The 27,912-nt window shown below is 47.4% G+C and overlaps 2 long non-coding RNA genes across 2 annotated transcripts; one reads left to right on the plus strand and one right to left on the minus strand.

Moving 5' to 3' along the window:
• Positions 1–545: 545 nt before the first annotated feature.
• LOC111091275 lies at positions 546–4,735 on the minus strand. Its single transcript, XR_005374730.1, has 5 exons — positions 4,440–4,735; positions 3,509–3,604; positions 2,904–2,991; positions 1,771–1,858; positions 546–728 (listed from the first exon to the last, which is right to left on the minus strand). It is a non-coding gene; the product is annotated as an uncharacterized LOC111091275 (long non-coding RNA).
• LOC111091274 lies at positions 4,451–6,507 on the plus strand. The gene is made up of 2 exons (XR_005374729.1): positions 4,451–5,082; positions 6,350–6,507. It is a non-coding gene; the product is annotated as an uncharacterized LOC111091274 (long non-coding RNA).
• The last annotated feature ends 21,405 nt before the right edge of the window (positions 6,508–27,912 follow it).

Raw genomic sequence — 27,912 nt, forward strand, 5'->3', positions numbered from 1 at the left:
CATTTAATCTACATAACAATCTTCCACTTCAAAGACAAGAAACCGAAAGGCTCTCCAAGCGAAGCTCTCACAGTTAAGTAATGTGCCCAAGGCCTCAGAACCTCAAAGGGCAAGCAGGGGCAGAATGGAATTCAGGGTGGGATCTGGATTGCTGACTCCACTTTTCCCAGTGGACCCGCCCCTCTGCTCCATACTCCTTGGAGAAAGCTCCCCGCAGGAAAGACAAGCTTGACGGGATGAGCACTGGGTGTTATACTATATGTTGGCAAATCGAACACCAATAAACAATATATATATTCGATTATATTAAATATATAATATATTTATATATACTAAATATATGTACATATATTATACTGAACACATATATTTAGTATGTATATAAACATATATATACACTAAAAAAATTAATAATCTTTGGCAATTTCATAGACCAAAAAAAAAAAAAAAAGAAAGAAAGACAAACATGTGCCTTGGTGCTTCTGGGTATCGAATGTACTATTTCTTGGCCTGGGTGATAGATACAGGAATATTCATTTTACTGTTCCTCGGTAGACTGGACAAATATGGGGATCCCTGGGTGGCTCAGTGGCTCAGTGCCTACCTTTGGCCCAGGGCATGATCCTGGAGTCCCGGGATGGAGTCCCGCGTCGGGCTCCCTGCATGGAGCCTGCTTCTCCCTCTGCCTGTGTCTCTGCCTCTCTCTCTCTCTCTCTTTCTCTCTATGTCTATCATGAATGAATAAATAAAATCTTAAAAAAAAAAGAGAGAGACTGGGCAAATATGTTTTCACACACACACGTGCACATACATTGTATACATCAAAATATTTCACATCCATAACTTAAAAACAGAAAAGAATAGTGGTGCTTGGGTGGCTTAGTCTGTTGAACGTCTGACTCTTGATTTTGGCTCAGGTCATGATCTCAGGTTTGTGGGATCAAGGCCCACGTCAGGCTCTGAGCTCCATGCAGTGTCTGCTTGGGTTTGTCTCCTTTCCCCTCTGCCCCTCCGCCTGCTGTATGCTCTCTTTCTCTCAACTAAATAGTTAAAATCTTAAAAAAAAAAAAAAAAAATAGAAGAGGAATCTCACAGGTGTTTGCATACAACCCCTGGGGTATCTCAAGGCAGGAAAAAAGGGGGCTTAGGCTTGATATAAAAGCAGGAAAAAAAAAATCCTGGGTTTAGCCTAAGAGCCTGGAGTTAGCACTTTGACTAGGGACCAGATTGGCTAATAATGCCTGGCCGGGCCTGAAGGTCACGGTGGGTGGGGCTTAACATTTAGAAATGTTTCTAAAACCAGGCCACGAAAACAATGATTTGTCTTTTGTTTTGTAGGTTCCTGGTTAGGACAGGTGGCTCAGCTTATTCTCTTTCATTGGTTCCCCAAGATGTCAAGGAAAACTATGATTATATTAATGGCAAGGTCACTTATGATCCTGGAAATTAGGAAACCACCTTAAAGTCCATCAATAGGGACAAATCTAATAACATATGGTGGCTCTATGTGAAGGATGGGCCCTGAAAGTCATTTAAAAACCAGGACATAGGGATCCCTGGGTGGCTCAGTGGTTTAGCGCCGCCTTCGACCCGGGGCATTATCCTGGAGACCCGGATCGAGTCCCATATCAGGCTCCCTGCGTGGAACCTGCTTCTCCCTCTGCCTGTGTCTCTGCCTCTCTCTCTGTGTCTGTCATGGATAAATAAATAAAATCTTTAAAAAAAAAACAAACGACATAGTAAACATAGTAAGCGTAACAAGGATTTTACCTACAGCTGTAGCCCTGGGTTGAGGGCCTTCTGCATGTGGGGCACAGGTACCCATTCTGATAACTCATTTTCACAGCACGTCCCCATTCTACAGATGAAGAGATGGAGTTTCAGAGAGGTGGGATAATTTGGCCAACAGCTGTGATGTGCAAAGACGTTTGTGACATCTTAAATTTAAAAAGCAACTTAGAACTCAGGACATGTGGGATCATTTAAGTTTTAAACACAAGGTCCCGTAATGGGGGATTGGTAATATAGATTGTGTCACATAAGAGCCAGCTCATGAACAGCCCTACCACCATTACAAGTGCTGCTGTGGATTTCTAACAGTTGATATGGAAGGAGTTTATGGGATAGTCAATTTAAAAAGGAAGAAGAAGAAAAAAAGGCATAATTTGCAATATGATTGCATTCTGTATGTGTGCATGTAATCAGTGATTTTAAACTGAGGGTGATATGCCCCTCGGGGGACATTTGGCAATGTCTAGAGATATATTTGGTTATCACAAATGTAGAGGTCAGGGATGCTGCTAAATATCCTATAATGCACAGCATAAGTCCCACAACAATGAATCATCCCATGCAAAATGTCAATAGTATTACACACTCATACATACACGAACATGTATACACATGCAGAGAGAAAAAAAGTCTACAAGGAATATTTCAGAATAACGATTGTTACCTTTAGGTACAAGGTGAATTTTTTTCCCATCTATTTTCTAACTTATTTGGTAAACAAGGAACGTGATTAAGTGTGTGTGAGTGCATCGGGGTGGAGGGTGTCATCTAGTGACAATTGCCTGAGAAACAGTTCGGTTGAAGATGCGCAGCAGAGGGGAGGAAGGTTTGGGGGAAGTTTTCCAGGGGGTTCAAGCCCATGCCCTGTGCCGCCGACAAGCCTCGCCTCTAAGGGTTCCTCTGATCCAAAGCCTGGGTAAAAGCCCAGCCCGGGGCCCCCTGCGGGGAGATGAGTCTTTGGGCTGGAGTCCCGCAGGGGCGGCCGCCCAGCCTGGGGAGGTCGGGGCGCAGCGGTGGAGGTGAACTTGCAGAGGCGCTTCCCCAGCACAGGGCGCGAGGCCAGGGTTTTGTTGCCTCGCTCATGACCTCATGACGGGCGGCAGTCCCCTCACCTGCTCCTCACGCTGTGTGATGGCTCTGTTTGCTCTTTGCCCCATTCCGCACTGAGCGGCAGTTCTGTAGCCACCTGGGTCACGGCTCCTTATGGGAAATAAAGAGAGACACAATAGTGTCCCAGCTTAAAACAGAAAGGCCCCGACAGCTGCTGAGCAGCTCTTGTGTAGGCTCCCTCCCAGGGCTGAGGAGCAGACATAAACCATCCCATATAAAGAGGGCAAGAGGGGCCCCAGACAATGGCTGGAAACTCAGAGGGGCTCCTGGCAAGTTTCCTGAAAGCCCGGGTGAAGAACCAGACAGCACTAAACAAAGGGCCACCCCCAGGGCCACCTCATAAACCCTGCTCCTCATCAAGAGGGAAGCATGTGCCTCTGTGCCGAGCCCCTTTCTGGAGTGTTCGAACCTTTGAATCAGACCACAGGTTCCCAGGGCTAAGTGCTGGTCAGCTGCCCCTCCCCGTTCCCATCCCACCATCCCCATTCAATTACGGAATAGATAATAGCTATGCTCAGCGCTTTCCCCGTGCATGCTGGAGAAATCTCTTGCTTGCCAAGATTTTCCAAATCAGTGTTCTGCGTCTGAACTAAGCAGATTCCCGGACCTGTGGCTGTAGATCAAGTAAAGCACATAGGCTTCTCGTCTCTGAGTGACGGGAGGTGGCTGTCTGCTGTGCTGGGTCAGGAAGCGCCCTGGGACTCTGTCCAAGAGAGTGAGGAATGAGCTGTGATTGCTGAGCTCTGCCTGTCACCGGGGTACATCTGGGGAACTGTGCCCCAGTGTACCCCCCTGCCTGCTTTAGCCCTTGACCAGACTATCCACGTGGTTATTCCCAGTTGCATTGGAATTTCTGATGCTGTCATTCCACTGGGCAGTTATTACCAATTCCAGGGGCAGGAATATGACAGCTCACCAGCATCAGAATAACTCTAGGGACTTGTCAAATGCAGATTCCCGGACCTCAGTAACCTGTGTTAGAGGATCCTGGGGGGACTTATCCTGAAATGCCAGTTTCTGGGCCTCACTCCAGAGCTCCTAATATGGAATTTCTTGGAGGTGGATGCAGAAATCTTTACTCTTCACAGGCATACTCTCAATGACCTGTATGTACACCAGAATCTGAGGACCATTTATCTAGAGATATTGTTTCTACCTGGAACAACTAGGAACATTCTCAAAATCCCTATTGGGTTATGGTGGTTTTAAAATATGTACAGTATTCTTTTTTTTTAAAGATTTACTTATTTGAGGGAGACAGAGAGAGAGAGAGAGAATGAGCAAGAGTTGGGGGTGGGGCAGAGGGAAAGGGAGAGAGAGAATCTCCAGTAGATTCCCCACTGAGCATGGAGCCCAACGCAGGGCTTGACCCCATGACCTTGAGATCATGACTTGAGCTGAAGTCAAGAGTTGGATGCTTGACCAACTGAGCCACCCAGGTGTCCCTAAAATATGTTCAATATTCTTTAATATTCCTCCCTTGAAAAGGTGAAGCTTAATTCCCACCCCCTAAGTGTGGGCCAGACTCAGAGACTGACCTAAAATGAGTAGAATGTGGAGGATGTAATTAGATGAGTGCATAGTGGCACATGGCCTCTTCCTTGTTCTCTTGGCTCACATCTTTGAAGGAAGCCAGCTGTCAGGTCATAAGAACAGCCCTACAGAGAGCCCTACAGTGAGGAGAAACTGAGGCCTGCCATGCAGAGCCATGTGAGCGAGCCATCAGGAGGCCCCGGTCAAGCCTTCAGATGATAGCAGCCCCAGGAGAGGTCTTGAGTGCGACTCATGAGACTCTGAGCCAGAAGCACTTAGCTGAGCAGCTCTCAAGCTCCTGACCCACAGAGTCTGTGAGATAGTAAACATGTCTTGTTTGAATTCTCCAAGGCTGAGGGCTTTTTGTGATGCAACAATAGAAAACAATCATGTGAGTAAATAGTCTCCACACTGATCTTTCACAGGGCTACACTGTTCACTTAGTAACCAAGCCCTGGACAAGCGAGCTTGACTTCTTCCAGAAGAAGATGTTGTTTTCTTGCAGCCAGTCCTCTGGTCAGAGCCAGCCAGACTCTGCGGGCAGCTGTCCCCAGGCCATCTGAGATTCCACAAGGCTGAGGCCCTTGCTGGAGGCCCTGAACTATGTTTGCGCAGAGGAGTTCTGTTTGACGTTCCACCTGTGCATAGGTACCCTTTGCCCTGCCTCCCCACAGGGGCTCTAAGCCCTTAACAAAGCTCACAAAACCTGAAATGTTTAGCCTCACCCCTCCCCCTGCTCCCATCTTCCAGCATTTTGCTTCTTTACACACAGAATGTTTCCCTTTCCCCACCCCCCAGCACCCAAAAATCCATACCTGCATGCCTCTGCCTAGGATGGCCTTCCACACCCTCGTATCACCTGCTCTAGAGCTTTTCTCAGCTTCCCCATGTCCCTTCCACGAGTGTTGGGGCTTGTCCTCTACTGAGCAGAGCACTGAATGTGGAATCCAGGTGGGAAGCCCCTCTATAAAAATGAAGATGAGATGACTTCAAACCACCCCCTTCCTGTTCTGATTTTCTGTGATTCTAAAACATTGAGTTGGCATACTTCAGTGTCAGATTCACAACTCAAAAGAGGACCAGGCAGGACTCACAGGGGCTCAATCATGCCTGGAGAAGGAGTTGGAAGAAAATTCTGGAAATACAGCATGGCCCATATCAAACTAGGACTTCTGAGAAATACAAGATTGTTTCAATGCTGGTAGATCGCGCCACAGCCTCTGAAATCCACCGAATGAGCACTGTGGCTGCCTCCCCACCACCTGTCCACTCAGCTCTGCTGTGTGACAGCTCGGGCTTGCATGGGATCGAGACAGCCCCAGCCCCTTGGTGTAATGTCATCTCCCCTGCCGCAGGGATTCATTCAAGTACTGATTAGAGTGATAACCCGGACTTTTGCTCAGTGATTAGAGAAAGAAAGGCTACCTGTTTTGCATTTGTTCTTGAGAACATGGTATAGAATAGAGGTTGCAAAGCCTCTCAAGTCCTGGACTCAGATCTGACCCACTGTCACATCGGTCCCTTCCATTGATCCAAGCAGATCCCAAGCCCTGATTCAGGGGTGAGGAAATAGACTTTGGTTCTTGATGGGAGCAGCAACAAACCATTGTGGCCCTTTTGCCATCTCCCGTAATGACACTGCAGGGAAAAGAAAGGGAGAAGGGAGGTTGTGTCCCTGCAGAACCGTTACCAGAGGAGAATGTTCCCTGGGAAAGGAGGCAGCAAGGCCGCAACCTGTTCAGGAATGGCCTTGGGGTGGCTAATTATTCTTGTACTCTCCGTGAAGCACAACGCATTAGCATATTTCTTTCTCTCTGTGCTAAAATGCCAGGCCCCAAGATCTCTATTATAAATGACACAATTAAGTCCTTGGCAAGAAAAAGTCAAGTTCACCAACCTCTCTTCTCTTTTTCAGGAAGCTTGTGAGGACAAGCAGAGCAAGTACATGGAAGTCTGCACAAGTGACAAAAGAATATACATTTTGAGACATTAAGAGAGGTCATTGGAACACTAGGTTTCCTTAAAACAAAGGCTTCTGTTTCTCACGGGCAAACATGAGTGGAAAAAAAAAAAGCAGGATATGAAGCAGTTGATCCAGCCTTACCTTATCCCAACTTTTTAAAGAGAAAAATATTTCATTATACAGAAACCTAGAAAAACAGCTGAGGAAGACAGGTACACCACAATATTAACAGCAGTTGGTCATCTTTGCTGGGATTAGAGGTGATTTTAATTTTTTTTTCTTCTACGTCTCTGAACTTGCCAATTTTCTCTAGTAAACCTGAGTTACTTTAGAATGGGGGGGGGGGCGGGGATGTAATTTAAAAAATCCACAAAGGATGGTTCTAATTGCTTCAACATTTAAAAACAAAGCTCTAAGTTATTTGATTGTGTTGTTAATGGCATTTGCTGGAATTGGGGCTTCCATCTTGTTTCCTTTAAAGTGATCCTGGGTCACTCTCTTTGGTAGATCCCCCTTGTACACCTTATGAGGAGGTTTGGTTTCCATGATGCATGGCTGTACTTCCTGTTAGGAAACAGTGAAATGAGGTTATTTATCTTGGATGCTCTTTGCCTTTGCTGCTGGGAAGCTTAGAATCAAATTTTGTGCTCAATTAAGGGAACCTCCTTCAGCCAACTTTTTCTATCTCGTTAAATAGTACCACCATCCATTTATCTGGCTGTAGCCAGAAATCCCAGACAACATTCTAGGATTTTCTGTCTCACTGTGGCAGTTGCCTATCAGGGAGCTTTCTGCCTTTGAAATTCTCTCTAATCTGTCCACCTGCCATTTTGTGCCTGTATTGCTCAAGTAGCCTAACTGGACTTCCTGAATCATTCCTTACCCTGCTCCTCCATGCACCACCTGCAAGGCCCCCTCCACTGCCCGGAGCCAAAACCAATTGCCCATCTCCTGCACTGATGGGTAAGTGGTCTTTCTAACGCGCCATCGTGTTCTTGTCATCCCCTAGTTAAAAAAAAATCTTTCCGTGGGGGGACACCTGGGTGGCTCAGTGGTTGAGCACCTGCCTTTGGCTCAGGGCGTGATCCCGGGGTCCTGGGATCGAGTCCTGCATCAGGCTCCCTGCATGGAGACCGCTTCTCCCTCTGCCTGTCTCTCTCTCATGAATAAATAAATAAAATCTTTATAATAAATAAATAAAGGGTGGATTTCTTAAAAAAAAAAAAAAAAACAACCAAACCTTTCCTTGTGAAGTCTCGACTCCTTGGCCTCTCTTGCACACGTCTCCATCCGTCTCTCTCCACTGCCATCTTCCTTCTCTCCAGCCACACTGGTCAGCGAGGCCAGATGTGCAGATGCAGATGCCCCTGTCTGGCATCTGGATTCTGCACATCCTTCTCCTCCGCCTCGGGCGCCCCTGCTCCCCCACGTCTCTTTGCCTCGGTCAGTGCCCAGAGGCTTGCCTCAGAGCTCGCCTCCCTCAGGCCATCCCGGGATCCTTCCCCCACCCCGACTGGTCAGGGTCCCCGCCGTGAGGGGTGTCTGACGGTCCTCGTCGGTCTCTGGCCCTCACATGTCACCCCGAGAGGGGCCCGACCCCGGGTCTGTCTCTCGCTGTGCGGTCCCCGGCCTGACCCGCCGCAGATGCTCTCTGACCACTCGTTCGAGGGACGAATCAGCTCGTTTTCTGGCACAGGAGGTCTTCCTCCCGCCCGCCCCCTCTCGCTCACCCCCATTATTCACCTATTGCTTGGCCCTAGTGCTTCACATAGGGCGCCTCAGTCACCCAAGGCCAACCTGTAGTAGGTGGTTTTTCAAAACTGGACACCATGTCCCCTGCTTTGCGGCACATCCGATGGAGGAGGCACTTGCCCACCCCCGGAGCCCAGAGCCCGGGCGGCCACCTGAGTAATAGCATGCACCCATGGGCCCGGGCTGCCTTTGCTCTGGCTCAGCCAGCCCCAGGGCTTCCGTTCCCCCCTTGGAACATGGGACCCCCAGCCCCAGGGCCCATCCCCTGCGCCCCGGCCTCCAGACACACAGGCCGCCACAGGCTCAGCTCAGGCGGCCCCACACAGACCGCCTGAGCGGGCCCAGGGAGATCGGCTGGCCTGGGCCCAGATCGCCGGGCACGCCTCGTTTGGACAAACAGGCTGAGTGGCCAGTGACAAAGGCTTGTTGTCATAAACCCTCACGTGTGAAGGTGCTTTGTTACAGTACGTCTTGGCGCTGTACCCGGTTGCTGACCTCAACTGCCACACTCTCCCTCCAGCCACAGGTGACTACTTCGAAGTCTCCAGAGGGTGAGGGTCAGTCTTGTCTTCTTTTTGTCGAGCACCTTAGGCTGCATGATCCGAATCCGTTTTTAAGGGCAGAATGATAAAGCGTACCCCAACTTTTAGGTCACCAGAACCCTCATACATCCTTCTTTCACTAATCTTCTTCCAGCATCTCCCACCTCCACCCTTAAAAACAAAGCACATTTTAATTACATTCCTCTTCCCTGGACTCTACCTAAAGTATCCACATGTTGCTTTTGCACTGCCATCCTTTGAACTAGCCCAGTGACTGGCTCTGAAGTCTGGGTGACCTGGTGCTCATAACTGGGTCCTCCATGACCTCCAAGGAGTCACTTAACTTCTCTGAGTTTCAATTTTCCCGTCTGTAAAATGGGTGCTATAATTCTGCCTGTATCCAGAGGCCTTGAAAATTTGTCCATTCCATGAATATTTACTGTGTGCCAGGCGTTGTTCTAGGCACTGGGGACATGTCAGCAAGCAAACGCAGGGGAAATAGTCTTTGTCCTATGAAGCTTACATTCTTCCAGAGGGATACAGACAATGAAGAATGAATAGAAGAAAATTATGTAGGGTGATTGAAAATAAGTGCAATCACAAAAGATATATCTGGATAAGGAGGATCGGGAGGGTAGAGGGGGGCTGGCAGTGTGGGTCCTGGTTGCAGTTTTACATGTTATCTTGTTGGGGTAAGTCTTAATGAAATGATATTTGAAGCAAGACTTTAAAGAGGTGGCATGTAGCATTGAGGGTGTCTGAGGGAAGAGTATGCAGGTAGGGGACAGCCAGGACGAAGGCCCTGAGATGGGAATGTGCCTGGTGTGTTTGAGAAGATGAGAAGCCCCAGTGTCTGGAGGAGAGAATGAGGCAAGAGCTGCAGGAGAAGCAGACAGAGAGAAATGGCAGGGAGATTGCTTGGGGACACCAGTCTCGGGTTTTACTTGGAGTAGAATGGGCAGCCATTGGAGGGCTTCAGTCAGAGAGATAAAGCTTGTGGTTGGATCAGCAGCGTGCCTGGCCTGGAATAAGGCCTCCAGAGTTTTATAGCAGGCAGCACCGTGTCTGGAAGGAGACAGGAGGGCCCATCTGAAGAATGTAAAGCATGGACCGCATGCCCCTGCCAGGGCTGAGCCAGAGCCTTTGTGTGACAGGTAACGTGTGCCCCCCTCTGCACTTCTCAGCACACTCAGCTCCAGGGAGTGGGTAGGCACATTTGCATGAGGGCCTATGGAGCCTCTTGGGAGAATGAGAGACTTAGCAGTGGTAAACATTATGTTGATGGCAGCGGTACCACCTGAGGTCAGTTCCCAGGAAAGATGCCAAGGGCCCCCCAAAAGGAAATCCTCTTGGGGCAAGAGGGGTTGTCAGCCACTTTATGAGTTTAAGTTTCGGTTCTATAAACGTGGAATCCCGACTTGGGGCTCTCTGCCCAGGAGTGACTGCATGGACACTGCGATACTACCTTTCACCAATGGGGGAGGCTGGTGCGGGCGCCTGGATCACCAAGGCCTCTTTCTAGCAGCAGCCAAAGACACAGCCCATTGGGCAGGACTGTCTTTCTACATCAACCCCCCAAGAGAAAACTGTGCCACCTGGACTCGCAGAGACGGGTCAGTTTCTGTATCCTCCCCCCTCCTGCCCCCCCGGGGGCTTAGGCACAGGTTTGATCCCTCTGGAGTGGTTAAGGGCCTGGGGTTCTTAGAGGGGCAGGGGGTTCAGAGAGGGCAACAGAGAGGTTGAGGTAATGGGCATGCTGCTAATCAGACAGGAGGAAGCTTGGAATCAATAATGTGAGTATTAAGAAATGATGTGTCGGGGTGCCTGGGTGGCTCAGATGGTTAAGCCTCCACCTCGGGCTCAGGTCATGATCTCAGGGTCCTGGGATAGAGTCCCACATCAGATTCCCTGCTCCGTGGGGAGTCGGCTTCTCCCTCTCCCTCTGCCTGTCCCCCTGCTTGTGCTTTATCTCTCTCTCAAGTGAATAAATAAAAAATATTTATTAAAAAAATAAAGAACCAATGTGTCCTTATCCATGTCTTAAGCTGCTAGAGATGGTCAGGTCAGCTGATCATTGACGTTCTTGCTCTTGCAAGCATTCTGGAGAGTGAGTCGTGCTATGCCTTCATTACCCCGAGGCCCCCCTTCCAGCCTACATCGCGGTTTATCCAGACTTCAGCCCTCACCGTGAACCAGGCCGTGAACCATGGGGAACTGCTGAGGTAACAGGGAGCTGGCAGCTGTTGCCCTGGTGAGGCTCCAGTAGCCGAGCGCTACTGGCCAAGTCATTTAGATGCAGTCAGCTCCAAGCACTCCTGGGCGGTGCTGCTCAAACAGTGTGCGTGGGAATGCCCGAGGCATGCTGTGTAAAGGCAGGCTCTGGTTCGGGCAGTGGGTCTGAGGGTGGGACCTGAGCTTCCATGTGGGGACTCTCAGGTGCTGCTGTTGCAGAGTAAGAGCATCAGTTGGGGTTGCAACTCCAGCTGCATGTTAGAATCCCCTGGGGGAGCTGGAACTGCATCCAATTCCAGGCCCCACCCCAACAAATATTCCGACTTAATTGGTTCAGGGTGAGGTCTGAGCATTGCAACTTTAATCTCTCCCAGTGATTCTGTTAAGCAACCAGGATTGAAAACCACTGGTTTAGTCCATGCTCCTCACCTTCCACGGCTGAAGATTGAGATTACATATTTTATCTTCCAAGCTGGAACACATTTTTAAAAAAGATTTGTTTATTTATTTGAAAGAGACAGAGACACAGAGACAGAGAGAGGAGAGTGTGAGTGGGGGGAGGGCCAGAGGGAGAAAGAGTCCAGCAGATTCCCTGCTGAGTGCGGAGCCTGATGTGGGGCTCTATCCTGCAACCCTGAGATCACGACCTGAGTTGAAATCAAGAGTCGGACACTTAACCCTCTGAGTCACCCAGGCACCCCTGGAACACCTTTTAGAGTGCAAGGTGTCACAGGTGATAATCACACAGGCTCAGCAGGTATAAACCAGGGTTAGCCTGAGCAAATCCCCTTGTGTGGTCAATTGCACTGTGGCCCGATGGGGCATCAAGCCCTGCCCAAGGTCACAAAGGTGATTAATGATAGAAACCCGACTTGGAACCCAAGCTCCTGACTCTTGAGTTGCTATTTCAATTTTTCAGAACCTTAATTACTCAGTTTGGGAAGTAGGAATAAGAATGCCTATCCTGTCAACTCTAGAGTGAGTATAAAAAGAGTCCATAATCCATGAAAAGGTCCTTTTTTTTTTTTTTGAAAAGGTCCTTTAAAAGGTTGAGTCACTCTATGGAATGGGAAGGCATTTTTATTATTGTGAGCCTGTGGCCACCAGAACCAGGCTGGGATCTACCCATCCTGAGTTAGAGCAACCACGGCTATTTGAATAATAAATAATAAATAATAAATGGGGCATATTAGCTAAAATAACCTTGACAAAGTGGAAAAGTGGGGAGATGGGAATCAGAGAGGCATTTAATAGAGAGGAGTGTCATTCCCTGGATCCAGGTTGAGCAGAGGTGAGGGAAGATAAGAATCTCAGAGTGGCCCATAAGCTCAATGGGAATCAATAATGTTGTCTCTAAAAATAATTAAGTTATAATGACACATAAATAGAAGCATGGTTTCTGTAAACCATGAGATCATCCTAGCAGACCTCTCAGACCTGAGGATGGTGTCACATGAAGAGGGTGGAGATGACATTGGAACTGAAATCGTCGAGGCTTGGGTGGTAGAAGGTGGGGGGCTGCAGATGAAAACCCTGAGGCCCGACAACCAGCAATGTACTGGCGAAGCTCAGACTGGGCTGAAGTTCTGGAAAGTCACTCCAAAGCCTTTCCTCGTGTGTTTATGTCAAAAGAAATGCCAGTTGGGACTTAATCAATAATGCTGACCGCATGCCATTATGATATCCCCCCAAACTAATGGCAGTCCTCTATTATCAGCTAATACCCAGTCCCTCTTCAAATATGCCCGGTCTTCTCAAAAACAGCTTTATGACTGGCTTGTCCAAATCAAGAACTAAATTCCTCTCTCCATCCCCACACTGCATTTGCTCCAGTCTGCTTTAATCGTTAACAGTTTCCTCTTTTTTAATGCTATTCATTAGTTGAAAAAAGAAACCCTGGGGGCAGAGAGGCGCCTGGCTGGCTCAGTCAATGAAGCATGAGACTCTTGATCTAGGGGTTGTGAGTTCAAGCCCCATGTTGGGTGTAGAGAAAGAGAGCTAGGGGGAGGGGTACTCTGCGTTGAGCACCAAGCCCGACCCTGAGATCGTGACCTGAGCTGAAATCAAGAGTGGGACGTAAAGCCCACATTCTCAGCCACGCCATGCCCCACTTTGAGGTCTGGCACGGCACGTTGCCACCACATTTTCTCCCCAGGTTGGGTGAACTTCACAGGAATGTGTAACTGGGAGACAGGTTTGCTGGGAACAGTGAGACAGACTATTAGACGTTGGAAAGATGTTGGAAAGCCTTGTGGTTCTATCTCCCACGATTTTTTGTCTGAGAATCTCCTTGAGTGTTAAGACGCAGAGACTAGAGAAGGGGCCTGGGAATCTATGTTTTTAACAGAACACCTCACAATTCAGCAAGTTTGAATAACTGTGCCTCCCGGCATTGAATGCAGGCCCAGATGGAGCGGATTTTTAAAAATCTAAGCAGAGAAAGGAATCTTAAAGCTTTGTTGATGCCCCATGACCCGCAGCCGCTGGGCGACGAGTCCTGATTACAGTGCACGGTGCACCCATTGACAGGCGGGTCCTCCCGGCGGGCCGGCCGTCCTGCCTGCACCTGGTCACTAACCATCCGGTGACTAACACCTGGTAACTAACCTGGCCCCTCGGCCCACAGGTGATTGGACACCTGATCAGGCTGACCCAGCCAAAACTTTCCTCCCAAGAGCTTTAAATAAAAAATTCTAGCCTGGCTGTTGCTGGGCACCCCATCTCTCAATTCATGTGAAGTTATGGTCAGTATAGCTAAGTGGTGGGGAAGCGCTGAAGAGAAGTCTTATTTTAAAAAGGCAGTGGAGGGGCACCCGGGTGGCTCAGTGGTTAAGCGTCTGCCTTTGGCTCAGGGTGTGATCCCCCGGCCCTGGGATCGAGTCCCGCATCAGGATCCCCATGTGGAAACTGCTTCTCCTCTGCCGGTGTCTCTGCCTCTCTCTGTGTGTCTCTCATAAGCAAATAAGTAAAATCTTTAAAAAGTAAATAAAAAGGCAATGGAGAGTGGTGCCTGGATGGCCTAGTCTGTTAGGAGACTGACACTTGGTTTCAGCTTAGGTCATGATCTCAGGGTTGTGAGATCCAGCCCCACACTCAACGAAGAGTCCTCTTAAGACTCTCTCTCCATGTCTCCCCCACTTCTCTCTGCCCTGCCCTCTCTTTCTTTCTGAAATAAGTCTTTTTTTAAAAAGTTAGAAAAAAATAAAAAGGCAGTGGAGAGAGAGAAGAGCAGGGGGGAGGGGAGGGCAAAGGAAGGAGCAGAGGGCAAAGGAGTGGGGAGATATAAGTGTGGTGGATATACAAAGTGGGGGGTGGAGAGGAGACAGAGAAAGGGTTTAGTGGCTTAAATAGTAGCCCCAAAAATATACAGTTACTCAGGACCTCAGAATAGGACTTCATTTGGAAAAAGGATATAATTAAGTAAAATATCCAGAGACAAGGTGACCATGGGTTTAGGGGCACTGCTATCCTCCATTGGTTTCCTCCAGGGACTTTGACACTGAGACAGGGGAGGGCGTGCATGTGAAGACAGAGGCAGACTATGAGGGACATGTCCCCCCACCCCTCCCCTGCCAAGGCATAGGGAATGCCAAGGACTGCTGATGGCCTCTAGAAGCTGGGAGAAAGACAAGGCACCCATTCCCCTTCAGAACCCCCAAAATGAACCAACTCTGCAGACACCTTGATTTCAGACTTCTAGCTCCAGAACTGTGAGAGAATAAATTTCTGTTGTTTTAAGCCACAATGTTCGTGGTGAGTTATTACAGCAGCCCTGGGAATCTAACTCATCCTAGGAGACATAAACTCTTAAGCTGGAGAGGGAGAAAGGACCAGTAGGGAGAGGAAGGAAGGGTAAAGGAGAGGGGAGCAGAGTCAAAGGAAGGAGAGAGCCAGAGCAGTGGTATCAGAGGAGCAGGAGCCAGGGAGAGAATGTGCCTGCTCCCTCCTGGCCCTCCCCTTGTGTCCATGCTCCTTGACCCTGATTCGTCTGAGGACTCTGATTCGCCTTAAGTTCCCGAGGAGCCCGCTGCCTCCTGACATGATATCACGGCCATGAGAATACTTTCCACGCCTGCTGGAATACACCAGAACAACAGCAGTGGGGCACACACCTGAGGGTTTTACAAAAGCCAAGTTCCCCTCTTGTTTTCTATCTCATGGGATATATAATTTTTTCTTTTTAATTTTAGAGAGAGAGAGAGAGAGAGCTCATGCATGTGCAAGCAGGAGCCAGGGAGGGGGTGAACACTGGGAGAGAGAGAGAAAGGGAATCTTAAGCAGGCTTCACGCCCAGTGCAGAGTCCCATGTGGGGGTTCCATCTCCGAACCCTGAGATTATGACCTGCGCAAAATCAAGAATCAGACACAACCAACTGGGCTACGTAGGTGCCCCTGGGGTGTTATTTTTTATTAACGATGGGCCAGACACCCAGCCAAATGCCCTACAGGCATCATCTCAGTGGTTTTTCCCAACCACTCCATGAGTAGGTAGTGCTATGATCCCACATTAGAGGGAGTAACTGAGGCAGATCAGGGAAGTAATGACTCTGCACGAGGTCATCACAGGAGAGGGACATTCTTGGGATTCGAACTCACAGGCTGATGGTGAACCACTGGACTCCACTGCTTCTCTCTGTGAGCATATTTTGAATGAGGACAATCAGGAATTCCCAACATGTTTTCACAGTCCTCTGTTAGTGAAACCATAATAGGTTTTTATTGGTATTTCAGTTGGGAGAATAAGGATCTGAGTGGTTCTTACCTGGGCTTCTAGCCCTGGGTGCCTCCCATCGTGTCTACACTCCACTACCTGCACAGGGAGGGCTGGAAGGGCCAAGGAAAATGAGTTGGGAGAAGGAGGCTGAAATTTCCCTTGACTCTGATGTGAAAATCATAATCATGCCCAAACATAAACTCATTTTTTTCATTTGCCGTCTGCTCTTGCCCCAGACTTCAGAACCCATACTGCAGCTCCCCCCAGGCCCCCTGAGTCTTCCTGCCAGCCTGGAGCTCTCCCATCCCAGCCTCCCCAGGGCCATTAGGGTATCACCTATGGTTTCCCATGTGGTAGTTGGAGTGGGGATTGGAGCCAGGGAGCAGGGACTAAGCTGGAGCCCTGGAGGCAAATCTGCCTTCAGGGGTATGGGACCCTGGAAGAGCCAACCTCCCCTCTCTAGGGCCTCAATGTCCTCATTTGACAAATGAAGACAACAATGAAATCCACCTTAAATCTGTGCCATTTGTTGTATGTCAGTTCTCTTGTAACAAAGAGACTTTCAAAAGCACAATCGTCTATTGTTTAGGGATGCATACTTCGGTGGACAGGACATGTTAGGAAAAGGAACAGACCTTGGTCTGGGCTAGTTTCTCAGTGTGGAAAGCAGGGCAGTTTCCTGCCTTCCGACACCTGAATCTGCACTTTCCCCTTTTACTGTCTCCCCTTCGAGCCTCCAAGGATCTGAGTGCTCCACACTTGAGCCATTAGGTCTTAGATCTCTCTTCTACCTTCCAGCTTTGTTTTCTACTAAATAACACAAATAAACCTGGTTTCAAAAAATGATGCATGTAAATGTGAGTATATGTGTACCCCCTGCCTGAGTAGGTATTTGCATCTGAACCAGGCCGTTTGCATGATGAGAATTTCAGGCATTTTAGCCAGTTTTAAGGGATGGTAATACCCGGATGCCTGTTTTCCTGTCAACTTCCCAGGTAGATAGTCCCCCTCTTTACTCCCTTGAGCTTTCCTCTGGCACGGCCACCGGATGTTAGAATGGTCAGTTCAGGTCTCTCTCCCTTGCTAGATTATGAGGTCCTTGAGGGCAGAAGCTTTGAGTTCTTCTTTCCATCTCCCACATGCAAACATGTTTGATGAATGAATGCATGTTTGTTGCTTATCATAGCAACCTCCTTTGGAAGCGTTTGAAAAATCTGCATTTTTTTTCTTTCTCATATCTTGGCAACTCTTCTTGATTCCTTAGAACTCCACCAGCCTATGATAGTTACCATGCACATATGCTACTGAGTCTCATATGCTACTGGCTAGTCTGAATTGACATATAAAACACTAGACATAAAGCACTGGATCTCCTTGACTTAGTATGAAAAAAAAAAGTAAAATATCTCATTGTACTTAAAATTTATACTCATGCATACTTTTATACTGATTCAGGTTCAGATGATATTTTAGCTATATTTAATTAAAATATTATTAAGATTATATTATTAATATTGAATCATTAAGATGATTAAAGCTTATTTCCTCTTACAGTATTTAATGCAGCTACCAGAAAATTTTTTAAAACTTTTAAAAAAAGTTTTTATTTATTTGAGAGAGAGAGAGAAAGAGAGCACAAGGAGAGGCTGGGCAGTGGTGAGGGGTGGTAGGCAGGGGAAAGGGAAGAGGGAGAGGGAGAAGCAGAAGTCCCAGCTGAGCAGGGAGCCCAATGTGGGGCTCAATCCCAGGACCCCAAGATCATATCCTGAGCCAAAGGTAGATGCTTAATTGACTGAGCCACGTAGGTGCCCCAGAAAATTTTAAAATTGCATAATGTGGCTTGCATTATATTTCTACCGGACAGCGCTGCCTTAGTTTCCCCATCACATGTACAAGTTTTCCTCACTTCCTGAGGAGTAATTCATGTGAGTCTGGAAGCAGAGACTTATTTCCAGGAGCAAAGGAGCCCCCAACAGTAGCTTGTCCTCTCTTAGTCTTTGATTCCTTCCAACACAGTTTTTTTCCTTCCAATTTCTCCTGTGGGGAGGATGCCATCAGCCTGTAAATGCCAGCGGCTCAATCCTGCTTGAGCCAAAGCATCATTTCTATCAGCACTGGGTCTGCAGCAGAGGTTCTTTTTGGTCCTGGTTGGCTGAGCAGGTCTTGTTCCTAAGCCTAAAAATCCCTATTCTGGGACAACTTAATAAGTGGGGTCGACAGGCATGAAAAAGCAGAGGAGGAGAAGGTAGCCTGCCAGGAGACGTGGCACCCCTGGGGGTGGGGCTCACAGTGACTGCCAGGAAGCAAGAGAGGGCTTCCAGTCAGGAATGTGCTGATTCTTGATCCATGTGCTGGTTATGTGGGTGCTGTCACTTTATGAAAAGTCTTTAAAAAAAAAAAAAGATTTTTCTGTTTAAGTAATCTCTATACCTAATGTGGGGCTAGAACTCCCAACTCTGAGATCAAGGGTCACATGCTCCACTGGCTAAGCCAGCCAGGTGTCCCTATGAAAAGTCTTCAAACTATATGCACCTATGATTTTTTCTCTTTTCTATAGATATGTTTATATTTCATTAAAAAATTTTTTTTAATTTTTTTATTTATTTATGATAGTCACAGAGAGAGAGAAAGAGAGAGAGGCAGAGACATAGGCAGAGGAAGAAGCAGGCTCCATGCACCGGGAGCCCGATGTGGGATTCGATCCCGGGTCTCCAGGATCACGCCCTGGGCCAAAGGCAGGCGCCAAACCGCTGCGCCACCCAGGGATCCCTATATTTCATTAAAAATTTTAAGTAATAATATAAATAGAAAATAAGTGAGAATCTCAAAATATGAAATATCAAAATACGATATAGAATTAAAACCCTGTGAAAATAATTGTCTACGACAGAATATGAAAGATCTTCCATTATTTCATTCTTTCAAATACATCAAATATGATAAGATTAAAGATAGCATTTGGACAGATGCTTAAGATGGCCCCATGATCCACCTGTGGTTGTGCCTTGTAGATCCCCTCCCCCTGAGGCAGAGCAGAACTTGTGACTCGCTTCTAAACAACAGAACATATGATTACATGTACATGACTACCATCCATAAGATGCTGCTACAGTCTCTGCATCTCTTGCTGGCTTGCATTGAGGAAGCATGCATCCATGCTGGAGGACTTCTTGTGGCAAGGACACACCATGTGGTGTGGTGTTTTCTAGCAGCTGAGGGTGGCCTCTGACCAACAGTCAGTGAGAATCTGAAATCTTAATTCTAAACCACAAGAGACTTCTTTCTGCCGACAACCTGAAGGTAGGTGAAAGCAGATTTTCTCCAGCTGAGCTTCTAATGCAATCCAAGATCAGGGTGGTTGGGTTCTGGTGAGAGCTCCCTTCCTGCCTTGTAGTTGGCCACCTCTTGCTGTGTCCTCATGTGGCAGAGAGAGAGCGAGCATGAGTTTTCTGGCTCTTCTCCTCCTCCTTCTCCTCCTCCTTCTCCTCCTCCTTCTCCTCCTCCTTCTCCTCCTCCTTCTCCTCCTCCTTCTCCTCCTCCTTCTCCTCCTCCTTCTCCTCCTCCTTCTCCTCCTCCTTCTCCTCCTCCTTCTCCTCCTCCTTCTCCTCCTCCTTCTCCTCCTCCTTCTCCTCCTCCTTCTCCTTCTCCTCCTTCTCCTCCTCTCCTCCTCCTCCTCCTCCTCCTCCTCCTCCTCCTCCTCCTCCTCCTCCTCCTCCTCCTCCTCCTTCTTCTTCTTCTTCTTCTTCTTCTTCTTCTTCTTCTTCTTCTTCTTCTTCTTCATTTTTTTAGAGAGGAAGAGGCAAGGGCAGAGGGAGAGGGACATAGAGAATCCCAAGCAGGCTCCAGGTCCAGTGTGGAGTTCAGTCTCATGACCTTGAGATCATGACCTGAATCAAAATCAAGAGTTGGATGCCTAACCCACTGAGCCAAGCACCCCTGGTGTTTTTGTCTTATAAGGAACTAATCCTATTGTATTAGGATACCTCTCTTATGACCCTACTAGTCCTTAATTACTTCCTGGTAGGTTCCATCTCCAAATAGTCACATTGGGGTTGGGGCTTCAACTTATGGTTTTTGGGGGAAACACAATTCAGTCTATAGCAGTGTTTTTTTTTTGTTTTTTTTTTATTTAATTTTTAGGGATGCCTGGGTGTTTCAGTGGTTGAGCACTCCCTTCGGCACAGGGCATGATCCTGGAGTCCTGGGATCAAGTCCCACATCGGGCTCCCTGCATGGAGCCTGTTTCTCTCTCTGCCTGTGTCTCTGCCTCTCTCTCTCTCTTTGTCTTTCATGAATAAATAAATAAAATATATTTTTTTTAATTTTAATTTTTAGGGCAGCCCGGGTGGCTTAGTGGTTTAGCAGCCTTCAGTCCAGGGCCTGATCCTGGAGACCCGGAATCAAGGCCCGCATTGGGCTCTCTGCATGGAGCCTGCTTCTCCCTCTGCCTATGTCTCTGCCTCTCTCTCTCTCTCTCTCTCTCTCATGAATAAATAATCTTTTAAAAAATTTTAATTTTTAAAAAAAGTTTTTAAAAATTAAAAGTAGGACTTTATTTTGTTTTCATTTAGCATCATATCCTATTTTCTCACATCATTTGATGGACTTCTACAATATTTTTATTGGTTGCATAGTATTCCTTATGTGATAGCTGCATAATGGCAGTTTGAATGTGCCATTAGTTGTTTAATGACTCCTGTATGGTTGGATATTTAAATGTCTCCAACTCTGTTCCATTATAAATGATAGAGGAATTAATATAATTCAATATGCTTTGCATATATGCATGATTAATTCCTTCAGGATAGATAGAAGGCATTATCTTGAAGAATTTATCAAAAAGGAATCCCTATATCTTTGCCTTCGTTCTCAGCTATGTTACAGTAGAAAAGAGAAAGGCAAACAGTATTTGGAATTTAGATCTTGGATTTCCCCTGTAGTTTTACAAACTTCGGGGTGCGGCTCAAGGAAAAAATGTTATCAGGAAGCCAAGGAATTACCCAGGAGACAATGGGAAAGGAGGAGCTTCCAGGGGCCCTTGGCAAGCATATGCTTTGTGCCCTGACGTCATGTGTTGGGGGGCAGTCTTCAGCCCCTTTGGATAGATGTCAGGGAGGTGGAGTGTCATCCTATAAATTAGAGATGGAACTGGCAAGGGGATGTTTGAATCTTATACTTGTGTTCTAGATTATAGAAAGAAGCAAGGATAGAAGAGAATCCATGCCATCAAGCACATGGCCAGGCTCATAGGAACTGCTGATGTTGGGTGGTGTTAAGGAGATGGTTTTTCTGACCAAGACATCAACCTATCCAAGTCCTGCTTTGGACCACCTTTTCCCAGAAAAGGTAAAGGTGGAGAGAACAAAACTAAGGAATATACTGTAGAAGGCTTTTGTTGGTTTTGCCTTTCCAGTATTCATTCTCCATTCTTCTGATAAAAGGAAGGACCCAAACACTCCTTTGGGGACCAGCCCTTGCCTATTCTCTGTTCAGGGGTGGGAACCAAAGCCAGGCCTGACCAGTCCATCAGCAGATGCAGTCAGACTTGTGACCAGGCCTAGCCAATCCTGCCTGATGTAAGAGAAAAGAGGGGGCTCCATTTATTTCTACTGGTAGAAAGACTTGTCCCCATGTTCTCAGCCTTCCTCCTGTTTTTGTCTCACCTCCTAACAACTGCTACTTCCTTACACTCACTTGGTGTGTCCTCCAGAGAGTAGGTTCCAACTCAGTTAGCCACTGTCTTCCCTATCGGTCAGAGTTCTTACACCAGGACTCCTCAATGGCTGCTGAGCAACCTTAGGTCTATGGATGGCCTTTTGGGGCTAGTAGGTCCAAACAGACCATGGTCAGGGTGGAGATGGTGGGAAGTTGCAGGTAATGCAACTAATGGCTTCAAATGGGACAGTGCCTGTTTTTTCCCTCAGAACAGAAAATCCCAATGAGGATTTAGAATATTCCCCTTTGCTCATCTCTTCTAACCCAGGTGGAAAGAATATATAGTATATTGTCATGTCTATCTGTGTCTGTGAGAGTTGATACAAGCATTCAAATGTTCAGAATATTTGACACCGGAGCTTTTCTTTTACACCCTCACTCCTCTCTTTTTCAAGTCATCTCTAATCATGTGAGCCAGACTGCATTGCTTAGGCTAGAGGGGTTTTCTTTCAGGCTTAGCCTCCCTTCAGCCATCAAATGTAGGGCCCTGTCCTGGAAGGTGAGCCACTAGTGAGCCATTTCTAGTCACACCTCCTAGATGATGTACCTGGTGAAAGATAACCTGGACACCAGACCCTTCCACCTGTCATGGTAGGCCACTGGAAGAGCCCCAGCCTGGCCATTTCAACCAGAAAGATGGAAAAGAACTCTCCTTTTTGAGTCATTTTCCCTTACTCTGTTTGCAGAGCCAGTTCTCAAAGGATGACCCCCAGACCAGCAGCATCAGGAAAAGCAATTTGTCTGAAAGGCACATTCTCAGTTCCCAGGTCAGATCTACTAGGTCAGAAGCTGTGGGGTGTAAGGCCCAGGGATCTGTTTTCACAAGCCTTCCAGGTGAATCTAATGATCTGTAGAGTCTGAGAACCCATGGTTGACAGCATGGTGTCACAGGGTTGGAGTCTGTATGGTGTCTGTATGGTGAAAGTGTTCACAGCAGCCGACATTAGCTGTGGTTCTGTGCGCCTGGCTCTGAGCTGAGCACTGTATCATCTAGTGTAGGGCTCTCACCCTGACTGAACGCTAGAATCAATGAGAATCTTTTGAAAAATATGGTAGTTCCCCCTTATCCGTGGTTTGCTTTCTGTGGCTTCAGTTACCCCAGGGTCAACTGTGTTCTGCAACCAGGTGATCCTCCTTCTGACCAATCATCAGGTCAGTTAGTAGCCTGACGCTAGGTCACAATGTCTACCTTCACTTCACTGCATCTCCTCGCTCAGGCATCTCATCGTCTCTCGTCATCGCAATATGAAGGGTGACTACTGTACAATAAGGTATTTTGAGGGAGAGAGACCACAGGCACATTACTTTTATTAAAGTATATTGTTATAATTGTTCCATTTTATTAAAAGTTATTGTTGTTAATTTACAAATTAGGCACAGTGAGAGATTAAACTCTGTCATAGGTATGTATGTACAGGGAAAAACATAGTAGATACAGGGCTCAGTACTGTCTGTGGTTATGGGCATCCCCTGGGGTGTTGGAACACAACCCCCATAGATAAGGAGGGCTGCTGTCCTAATGCTGGGGTCGACTCCAGATGAACAGAATCAGGTTGCTGGTGCAAATTCAGCCAATGGGGCCTCTTTATTATTTTTTTAAAAGATTTTTATTTATTTATTCATGATAGATAGACAGCGCGAGAGAGAGGCAGAGACACAGGCAGAGGGAGAAACAGGCTCCCTGGTAGGGAGCCTGATGCGGGACTGGATCTTGGGGCTCCAGGATCCCACCCTGGGCCAAAGGCAGGCGCTGAACCGCTGAGCCACCCAGGGATCAATGGGGCCTCTTTAAACACTCCCAAGTGATTCTGATTCACAGAGAGGGTTGAGAAGCACACCTTGGGCCCCTCTCTGACACCTTGCAGCTGTGTGACTTTGGGAACATTCCCATGGCCACCACCCCCACCTTGATTTCTGAGTCTTTAAAAAAGGAGTGATGATATCTAGCCTCTTAGCCCCCAAGACTGTTACGTGTAATAAATGAAGTAACAGATGTGAAGTCTTATAACTGCCTTTAAAATTATAAACAAAATGAGCCGGAATGCCCAGTTCAAGAACAGTGAGAGACCCAGAATTTCTTTCAGGAGACCAGGGCAGTGCAGTGTCAGAGGGGAACTCCCCTCCCCTAAGCATCTCTGGCTCTGACTTTCCATTTAGATCTACTTCTCCGTCGGCCTACCACACATGCTCTATCGTACCCCAATTCTCCTCTGGCCTAACCCGCAGCGGTTCAAGCTCAAGGCTATGTGGATGACAGACTCTGCTGAAGGTCAGAGTGACATCACAGGCCTGGAGCAAAACACAGCAAACACCTCTAAACTGCCGGTAAGTGTGTATATCCTTCTCACTTCTAGGGGCTGCTTGCCGGTCCTCTTTTCCATTTGTACCCCAACAGCCCACCTTCTTGCTACCCTTCCCGTCTCCTCCCTAGCTCCTGGCCTCCCCAGATTCACTTGTTCAGTCCGCCCACCCCCCCAGTGTTCTTTAGCTCTCTGTCTCCTCTCTAGCCCATCCTTGCCTAGCATGCAGGAGAGCTTTTTACAAACTAAATGTCTCATCAAGGAGTTTTGCTAAGTGGAAACACTTGTCTCCTTGAAAAGGCATTCTGGCCCAGTTTTCCTCCTCCCCACCCTGCTTTCTCACTTTTCTCCTCTCCCTCTGCTCCCCATCCCTCTCCTCTCTTTCCTCGTCTTGCTTCCTCCTCCCCTTCCTCCTCTCCTCCTCCTCCTCCCAACTACATAAGCAGAACTCTTAAGAGCACCAGCTATGGAGGCAGCTGTTCAGGGTTCATAGCTAAAATTTGACCTTACAAAGCTTATATCATCCCTCGCCACTCCAAGTATGGTCCACCACCATCAGCAGCAATTGGGAGCTTATTACAAGATGCAGACCCTCAGGCCAGCCCCAGACTTACTAAAATAAGGATCTGCATGTTAATGAGACCCCCAGGTGAATCATTTGCAAGGGGAAAATTTTGGAAGCCCCATTCTAATTTCTCTGAGCCTCAGTTTCCTCATTTGTAAAATGAAAATAATGCAGATGTGGGGAACTGTGGAAATTCCATGAGATGATGCATGCAAACAGAAAGCATGGTGTCATAGCCTTCAAGAAATGGCAGCCAACACTAGCTCTGAAGCTGGACTAGCACTGTGCCTGCATTAGGGATTGTTATTGTAGCGCAGTATACAATCTCTCAAGGTGCTGGGACCCTCTGTGTACAGTGATTGCTACGTGCTGGGGCCAGGCGGATGGGAGCTGAGGGCAAGGCAATCTCTGAGGTTTCAGGACTTTGGAGTGAGGGAGAGATCAGCCTGGACACTAAGCAAAAGACAAAGGTGGAGGAGTTCAGTCTCTGCCAACGTGGTCTGCACATTCAGGTGCCCTGAGGGAGATGTGTAGCCCTGGGTTCATGCAAGGCGTCTTCTGGGCATGGTGTGTTTACTCATGGCATGTAATCGAAAACACCATTTACATATTAAAAATGGGTAGAGAGTACACAGCATGGTTCCACCTCTAGCAGGTTCTATAACAAACTAAACTAGGGCGATAGAAATAAAAATATTGGCTGTTTGTTGAAGAGTAGGGAAAGAGTTTGAGGGAACTTTCTAGAGGGATAGAACTTTCGAGGGGGATAGATCTTGACTGGGATAGCGGTGCCCTTTCTCACAGTGCATTGAAGTGTGCACTGCAGCAAATCAGCCAAACTTTACTTCCTTTTCATTCCTTTAAAACAAAAGTTGGGAACGGAAGGGAGAGACTACAGACACCCCCTGGGACTTCTATTTGTTCCCAAATTATTCTTTTGTCCATTTTTTTAAGTCAACTCTACACTCAGACTCATGACCCCAAGATCAAGAGCCACATGCTTTACCGACTGAGCCAGCCAGGCAGTCCTGTTTGTCCCTAAACTAGCACAGCCCACACAGGGTTCATGCTGGGAAAATTGCTCTTCTCAGTGTCCCTGTGGATCGGGGAACATTTGCCAAGGTACTACTTTGCACCTCTGAGAACAGTCCTTCACATTTTCATCTCTGGGCTGCTGGCCTTGCCCTATTAGTCCATAAACGTGGCCTCAAGTGATCACTGCCAGGCTGGGCTGTGTTCCAATCAACACCTTCCTCAGTAGCCACGCCTTGGCCTGGAAAGAGGCACTGAATTCCCTGCCATCCCTCACCTCCCCATGTCCTGGGCCAGCTCCTAACTTCCCGGAACACCCTGGGGACCACACTTTGACCTAACATAGGCCTTTCTTCACCTTGGAGTCTTGCCCAATAAAGAGAAAATTTTCTCCTCTAAATCTTCATTTTCTGTCTTGGGATAACTTCTTCCTAGGAGAATCAGCAGTGGGATGTCCCTTCCTTTGAAACTCTACTTGCATCTTCAGTGGTGAAAAACTCAGAGGGTGGGTGGATTATTTAGTCTACACACACACACACACAGACACACACACTTGAGCATAGAAAGAGGAAATTGACTTAATGGTCGATGACTGAGTCACCAACAGAACACAGGTCTCCTGACTTCTAGGACAATTCTAGTTCCTTTGGGGCTGAAATTCAGCCTCTACCGGGGAACTCATTCTGCTTGTGACTCCACTGCACGATTCTGGCAAGCCACTTAATGTCTCTGCAGCTCTGCTTCTTGACAGTAATTGGGGATGATAATAGTTACCTACTTCACAGGGATATTCAGCAGCTCAATTAGTAAAAGCTTCTAAAGTGCTTGAGTCCCATTATTACTTGTAATGGAGTATGTCTGCCAGGGTTGGCCGAGCTGTTGGCTCTTGGTGGGAAATGCTCTTTCCAAGGAAGAGCCATAAAGACACGAGCTCTAGGGAACCTGGGAAAATAGGAGTAGAGCCTGATGCTTCTTGATGTTTCCAAACCCTCCTTGTCATTTGACTATTAAGAGAAGTTGTTAGTGTGAAGTACTCAGTGGAGGAATTTCTGCCTCCCAAAGTGATCCTTGAGTTTATAGCCATGGACAGACCCATCATCAAATCGATTGCATCGCACTGCATGGATCCACAGGCATCAAACTGGGACAAGAAGGTGATGGGGAGGAGCTGCTTCAGATTCTTGGAAATAAAGTTGTGTTTAGAGTTGTCCAAGTAAAATTTGTTCCCAGTGGTTGTTAACAGCCATCTGTGTTCGTGAAGACACAGGGTAAGCTGCCAAACAAAGAGTTCCCAAGACTTATACAAGATCTAAGTAATCTCTCTCTCATGTCACAGTGCAGAGGTGGCAGTTCAGGGTGGGTGGGATCCCTCCATTCTCAACACATGGCTTTTGCTTATGAGTCCATGTGTCACCTCCCAACCAGTAGGAAGGGGGAAGGGAGCAAGAGCACTCATCCACTTTTTTCTAAAGACAAGATTCTGAATTGATACCAGCGTTGCACTTTCTAGCCCACTGGCAAGAACTTAGTCTAATGGACACGCCAAGTTGTGAGGGAGGCTGGGAAATGTAGTCCTTACCTAGGCAGTCATTATACTGAAAGGACAGGATGGATGGGTGCTGGTGGGTTCTGGACAATGAGTAGTCTGCTGCGCCATCCTTGAGAGAGACCATGAGACCGCAAATGTGTAACTGAAGAGTTCCAGAACATCCAAAACCCCAATGGCCTCATTGGGAATAATCACAGTAGTAGGTCTGGAATTCGATTATAATTTACTGAATAAGTATCAAGAAGAAAGGCCAGGGTTCCTGAAAGAAAATGTGAAGATAGATACAAAGGGCACCTGGGTGGCTCAGTGGGTTAAGCATCTGACTCTTGATCTCAGCTCAGGTCTTGATCTCAGGGTCGTGAGTTCAAGCCCTGTGTTGGGCTCCACACTGGGCATAGAACCTACTTTTAAAAAATTTTAAAAAGAAACTAGTCCTTTGCCACTGAGGTCTTTTAACCTCTCTGAAAGACTCCTAGAAAACAGTGCTTACCTGTGCCCAGGAGTCTAACTTGAGCAAGAAGCCTCCTTCCAGCTAGGGGTTTGTACTTCTAGCTCTTGATCCTGAATTATTGCTGAAGGGGAAAGAGGAAGGGTGCAAGGAGCTTTCCCAGATGGTAGCATCAGTTATACATAGAAAAAAGAGTTTCTCTACATTTTGTTAAAGGAGGAGGAAGAGAAGAGGGGAGGAGGGGGAGGGAGAGGAGAGGAGAGGAGAGGAAGTGTGGAAGGGTGGGCAGGGAGATGAAGAAGGTAGAGGCACCTCCCCTTGCACTTCAAAACCCATCCAGGTTGCCTTGCAAATTTCTGGAATAATGTAATTTGCATGTGACTTGAATGACATCCTGGTTGGTGGATTAGAATACCTGGAGAGAGAGAGCACCCCAGCAGCTAGTGAGACTTTGTAACATAGTGGTGGTTGCCATTGGGGGGGGATCTTGCTGCTAAGGCTTCTAATGTAACAGCCCTCTGATGTGTTCAGAGACTGCTTTTCCCTCAGAACATTTATGCCTAAACCCCACCACTTGTCAAAATTAGAACAGAAAAATCCCCTCCTGGAGAATTTACTTTAAAAGATTATAGGATGGAGCTGGGGAAAACAGAGACTGAATCAAAG

The sequence above is a fragment of the Canis lupus genome, chromosome 20 (genome assembly GCF_011100685.1).
Source record: "Canis lupus familiaris isolate Mischka breed German Shepherd chromosome 20, alternate assembly UU_Cfam_GSD_1.0, whole genome shotgun sequence".
Lineage (NCBI taxonomy): Eukaryota > Metazoa > Chordata > Mammalia > Carnivora > Canidae > Canis > Canis lupus.